Genomic DNA, 6839 nt, shown 5'->3' on the forward strand with positions numbered 1-6839 from the left:
GCCTTCTGAGAGGAACAGAGGGCCCGATATGCAGAGTTTACCGTCATCGAAGGAAAGTCTGCAGTCTACCTGGAACCCAGATCAGGGATATTAACAGGACACTCCCCAGCCTGCTATGCTCAACAGACTACTACCCACTGCTGATCTTCCAGATAGGTGGGGAGGAATCTGCATCCCATAGTCTGAGGGGAATGAAGAAATATTTCAAGGCCTTGGGAAGGTTGGTGAAAGAGTCTGAGGCACAAGTCATTTTCTCTTCCCTCCTTCCATTCTGGGGTGATGATGTGGCATGGAATAGAAGGATCCAGTCCATAAATGATTGGCTATGTGACTGGTACTACAGGCAGGGCTTTGGGTTCTTTGATAATGGCTGGTTTTATAAGACAGCAGGCCTGACAGTAATACACAGGAAAGGAAAGGTCACAGGGGCATAAGGGTTCTGGGACAGGAATTAGCAGGGCTCATTTGGAAAGCTTTAAACTAGATCCAAAGGGGGGTGGGGTTGTAGCTGGGCTTGCACCTGTGGGGCAGCACTCTTGCAGTGAGGAAGACCAGGAGGCCTCCCACCCCACTAGGGTGAAATCAGCGTACTCAGCTCGCTCACTAAAGTGCCTGTACACCAATGCACATAGCATGGGAAATAAGCAGGAGGAGTTAGAAATCCATGTTTGGTCAGGAGATTATGATCTGGTGGCAGTTACAGAGACATGGTAGGACAGCTCACATGACTGGAATGTGGCCATGGATGGGTATGTCCTTCTCTGGAAAGACAGGCCAGCAAGGCGAGGTGGCGGAGTTGCTCTTTACATGAGAGAGCAACTGCATTGTATTGAGTAATGTCCAGGAGCAGATGAGGAGTGAGTTGAGTGTCTATGGGTGAGAAGTAAGGGACAGGCTGGCCTGGGGGATGCTGTCGTGGATGTCTATTACAGGCCACCAGATCAGGATGAGGAAGTTGACGAGGTCTTCTACAGGCAGATGTTAGCAGCCTCACAATCACAGGCCATGGTTATCATGGGGGATTTCAACAACTCTGACATTTGCTGCTAGGCCTACTCAGCCAGTAGTTCAGGAGGTTCCTTCAGTGTATTGATGATAACTTCCTGATGCAAATGTTGGGTGTTGCAACTAGGAGAGGAGCACTGCTGGATCTTGTCCTCACTAACAAGGTGGGGCTGTTTGAAGTGGTGAAGGTTGAGGGCAGCCTTGGTTGCAGTGACCACGAGATGGTGGAGTTCAGGATCTCACGTGGCAGGAATAGAATACCCAGAATCACAACCCTGGACTTCAGTAGGGATGACTTTGGCCTTTCCAAGCATTTGCTAGGGGAAATCTCATGGGACAAGATACTTAAAGGAAAAGGGGCCCAAGATAGCTGGTTAGCGTTTAAGGACTGCTTCTTCCGAGCTCAAGAACAGAGCGTCCCAACAGGTAGGAAGTCAGGAAAGGGAGCCAGGAGACCTGCATGGTTAAACAGGGAACTGCTGGGCAAACTCAAGTGGAAGAGGAGAATCTACAGACCATGGAAGGTGGCCTGGCCACTTGGGAGGAATATAAGGCTGTTGTCAGAGGATGTAGGGAGGCAACTAGAAAAGCTAAGGCCTCCTTAGAATTAAACCTTTTGAGAGAGGTCAAGGACAACAGAAAGGGCTTCTTCAAACACATTGCAGATAAAACTAACACTAGAGGCAATGTAGGCCCGCTGATGAATGAGGTGGGTGTCCTGGTGACAGAAGATAAAGAGAAGGTGGAGTTACTGAATGCCTCTTTTGTCTATAATGCCAAAGAGTGTCCTGAGGAGCCCCATATCCCTGAGGCCCCAGAGGAAGTCAGGAGAAAGGAGGAGTTTGCCTTGGTTCATGAGGGCTGTGTTAAGGATGGATTAAGTAATCTGGAAATCCATAAATCCATGGGTCTTGATGGGATGCACCCATGGGTGCTGAGGGAGCTGGCGGAAGTCATTGCTAGGCCACTCTCCATCATCTTTGGTAAGTTATGGGCATCAGGATAGGTGCCTGAGGACCGGAAGAAAAGCAAATGTCACTCCAATCTTCAAAAAGGGCAAGAAGGAGGACCCAGGTAACTATAGACCAGTCAGCCTCACTTCCATCCCTGGTAAGGTGATGGAACAATTTATCCTTGGCACTGTCTCTAGGCATGTCAAGGATAAAAGGATCATTAGGGGCAGTCAACATGGCTTCACCAAGGGGAAGTCATTCTTGACCAACCTGATAGCCTTTTATGAGGGTATAACCAGGTGGATAGAGGATAGAAGTGCAGTGGACGTGGTCTATCTTGATTTCAGTAAAGCCTTTGAAACAGTCTCCCACAGCATCCTCATTGCCTGTGATGGCTGTGCTTATAGACTGAATGAAAGGGGCAGGGAACAGCTACATTAAACAGAAGAAACACAAAGCTTAAAGACAGATTACAGGGAAAGTATGGAGCAGTTATTTCCAAACTAAGTACATAAACAGAGGTATTCAAGTTTGGAAAAAGAAAAAAAAAAAATCTATCAAGCCTAATATGTTCTCTCTGTAAGTGTATTAACAACAAGTATAAGAGAAAGGAAAAAGTATATTTCCTGACAGTGCTCTCCGAGATGCCAGTGGCTGGTTTTCAATGATTTTCTAAGGAAAAGTCACTTCTCAGATGGACTTTAACTCCGTGAATTAGCCAGATGTTTTCTGGACCCGTGAAACCTTTTAGCATCCTAAACATCTTGGGGCCAAGAGTTCCAAAGATTAAAATATTGCCAGTGCAAGAACAACTTTCTTAAATTATTTCAAACATGTAACCACCAAATCCTATTAAATGTACTTCCAGTTATGGCATGGAAAGAGGCAATGAACAGTCCTTCACTGATTGTTTTCTGAATGCTGTGCTGCATTTTTTAGACCAGTGTATTTTCTTTTCAAGGCTAAAGAGACTTAGTGTGTTTAATTATGTCTTTGGATGTCCTTCTGTACTTTGATCATTCTTTCCACCTTCATTCTGTTCTTTTTTCAAATCCAGGATATACTTTTAAGGTATAAAATGTGAGAGTTCATAGACTTATACTTGTGGGTTGGATTTTTTTTTAGAATTACCAGCTGTAATGACAAACTCCCATTCTTGAGTAATTGTGAAAATCTTGCCATTTTGTGTATAAAGACAGAGGTTCACTTGTGAGAGCAAGACAGAGGAACTATGTGCATTAGTTTTAATTAATTTACACTGGATTTCAGCTGCCCTTTTATGGGATTATCACAATTTTGAAAGTTTCTTCTTTACAACAAATCTTATTCATTTTTTTTCTTAACTTCAGAAGTCAGCAAAGTTTGTTCCTTCAATTTCTTGCTCTCTTTTGTAAATAATTTATGAATATCTCAAATACTTATATCCATGCATGGATTCTTATAAGATTCAAGTCATCTTTCCTACACTTTCTATAATGTACAAAGGTTAAGAAACAGAAATAAAGAAAGAATGAGAAAGGAATGTTGTCTAAAGGAAAATGAAGATAGCCCAAGAAATATCATTGCCCAGCAAATGACAAAAATATGTGATTATTTTTGCTGATGGATGTACAGAGAAAGTAATAGGTTTAGATTTTCTTGAGGCATTCAGTTTTGTACTGTACAATAGTCTATTTTTAAGCATTAATATTTTACAATATAAATGTACTAAAACAGAGAATGTAAATATACATATATCAATAGAGTGTACTTGCTCTAACATAACACTGCAAGGATTAGGGATAGGTTTTGGTGCAGTTTAGCTTCTTTATCAGTGGTCTGGGAGTAAATGCAAGCCTAAAAATATTTACAATGATGCAAAATTTGAGAGAATCATAAATACTTAACGCAATCGTATAATGCATCCTTTCCACCGTGATTTAGGTTGATGATAGTGGAAGTCTGGAGTTAGGTAACTATGGCCTGATAGGGCCAGAACTGGAAATGAGCACCCACATCGGGCACCAACAACTTTAAAAGGTTGGAAAATTAAGGAGATTGCTATCAAAATCTACAATCTAATTTGAAAGCAAGAAGAAGAAAAAAAAAAAAGTAGATAGTGAGATACTCTGAGTTTGTCTACAGACTGTCTCTGGCAGTGCTCTAGACAGAATGAGATTTATTTACTTTGTCAGTACTCCGGGTCCAGTAGCAGCAGTTGGCCTGATGATTAGCCAAGCTAATAAACCCTGCTGAGAAAAAGTATTACCTAGCATTCAGTGCCATATTAATGCAGCCATATGTTTATGGGTATCTCATTTTGTATACCTATCTTTTATTTACAATACTATGAATAGTTTGTAAAGAGCAACTCAGAAATCAAATATCCTTAAAATGCCTCAGGATGTGCATCCTATATCCTGCCTGCTTTCTAATATCTTGGCGTAAAGGTTCGTATTCAAGCCAAATTGGAAGTAGGTAGTTGATATGAACTTTGTATACAATGTTTTTGCTCCAAATACAAAGACTAGTATTTATTAATGGGTGATCTAAATGTTGAAGAAAATGAGAGGTCACTTTTCTCTAAGGGGCCCATTCTGTGGGAGGATCTGTACTCAGCTCTGCCAACTTCAGATAGATTCGTTTTAAGCTGTTCATTTTTGTTTTGGTTTATTATTAATTTATTTATTTCACATCAGGTTTAAAAGCTGACTATGTTTTAATAAGTAAATAAAACTTAAATGGGCGTTGATGATTAAAGGATTATATTTTCATAGTGTTAATTACTTTGATTCCCAGTATATCATTGCCTCCTGTACTCATTCTTTTCTTATGGTCCATGTTCATTAAAAAAGATTTATTAATAAAAAGATTATCTTCAAATCCATGCATACTTTTCTAAGATTCAGAGAAGGTCCCTAAAGGTACATGGATTATAAACTCAGGGAGAAAAACTCTGAAGAGAGGGACCCATATGGTGAGAACAATCAGCTGCTGTGAGTCACTAGATGTTTTCTAAACCTCTTCATAGCAATTCTTTAATTGACAGATTAGAGTGATCATTCCATTAATTGTTTTTCAGAAGCTTTCTTAATTCTGTGATTTGGAGTTTGGGGACCTGCAACTTGCATTCTAGTTTTTATGTTCTGAGGATTCATTGCTGAATTTACTTCTGTAAAATGAAATTTGCTAGAGAAAAGAGAAATGGAGAGGAACATGAAAAACAACAACAAAAAGAGCACATCTTTCTCAGCAGTCCCCGTAGTTAAGAGTTACAAGAATAGGTGGGAAAGTAATCCCCCATATGTATTTTTACTTGGACAGCACTGATATTTCTTTCTCTAGAATTGTGTAGTATGTGCTTCTTCAAATCGTAAATGAAGTTGGGACTTTATGCATGAAAGGTTTCAGTCTCCCACAGATTTATGTGAGTGAGAAACCTCTGAGAATAATTTAAAGAAACAACCAGGGGTGTCTTCGGTGGCACTTTTCCCTTTTGCTGTGCTTGACCTTAGAGACTATAGAAACTATGGAGTCTCTAATAAGAGAAGTCAGTTCAGAGACATAACAGTTACAGAGACAGTTATCTGCGCATAGAAGAGATTTTACTCTTCCACTGTCATCCTGCCTTTTGCCTGTGGGAAATTTTAATTGAAGAAATTTTTCTGGATCACCAGACATATTTTCTATCATCTCGTGGTGATGAGCTCAGCCCAGTATATCTTCAGAAGCAACAGTAACACCAGATAAGTACAAAATTCCCCCCACCCCCCACCCCCTTTACAGAATTAGATCTCTAAACCATCATTTTCTTTCTTTCATTCTTTCTTTCTTTCTTTTTTTTTTTTTTTTTTCTCTCAGCAGTAGACGAAACACTGACATGATAGCAACACTGTTCTGGCTTCAAGTACAGAACACACTATATAGGCTGCTGTAGGGAAAGCAAACTCCATCCCAGTCGATCCTTATATGAATAGTTTAGCAAAACATTTTTAATTCCTGTGATATCTGCATTGATATTAGTACTCCTTTCAAATTTAATAGAGTGGATTATACATATAACCTTTTCTTGTAATGATGTAGTGAACTTTACAATGTTGTTTAAAGTCCGCATAATAGAAATTTCCATTCTTTATGGAATATGCCTTGGTATTTTCTGTATATTTTTGCTGTATTTTAAGGGAACTGCATTTTAATTGTTTACATATATTATTGTCCTAACTGCTTGTATACTTCTTGAATCTGCTCTCCCTCCTTTATTTTGAAGGTCACTGTTTTTCTTTTGATAAATGTGCTTCACTACAAAGAATCTTTAAATATTATAAATACATGTTTCAGACGGATAATTCACTCTAAAGTCAAAGCAGGGCATTCTGTAAGCCACATGTATTATCTATCCTATGGTGATACATGCATCTGTCCTTCCAGTGTAAGTGGTCCCACTGAGTTTGTTATGACAACTGTGGGAATTATGTCAGCACTTTAAATATTTACAGGTTTGCAGTGTTTGCAAATGCTATGTATTTCTATTAAACTGTGTACATTGCTGAAATGCCTGCAGGAGCAGAAGTTTACATTGTGTTTACCAGTTGGCTTCAGATAAATGCTATAATCTATACAAATAAAGAAACCTAGCTAAAGGACTGTATGCAAACTGTTGTAATGTATAAAGTCAGAATGGTGAGCTAGTTGCCACAATATTAACTACTCTCATTGACCATTTCCATAATCATTTGGGAGGGAGGAGGGCAAAGTGGAAAGAAAAATGCGATCAGTTATATTACAGCTGACAAAATTAGGGTATTTCGAGAATATAAAGAGGACAGAGGAATAATGTGAAGGAATAATGTGAAGATAACTAACACACAGAAAAAAGTTTCAAATTACAGGTACTCTTGCCCA

At 39.5% G+C, this 6839-nt stretch overlaps 1 long non-coding RNA gene across 1 annotated transcript; it reads left to right on the forward strand.

The window, feature by feature from the left end:
• Positions 1–217: 217 nt before the first annotated feature.
• LOC121061281 lies at positions 218–5230 on the forward strand. The gene is made up of 3 exons (XR_005815022.1): positions 218–398; positions 863–868; positions 5217–5230. It is a non-coding gene; the product is annotated as an uncharacterized LOC121061281 (long non-coding RNA).
• Positions 5231–6839: the final 1609 nt, after the last annotated feature.

Source organism: Cygnus olor, chromosome Z (genome assembly GCF_009769625.2).
Source record: "Cygnus olor isolate bCygOlo1 chromosome Z, bCygOlo1.pri.v2, whole genome shotgun sequence".
Classification (NCBI taxonomy): domain Eukaryota; kingdom Metazoa; phylum Chordata; class Aves; order Anseriformes; family Anatidae; genus Cygnus; species Cygnus olor.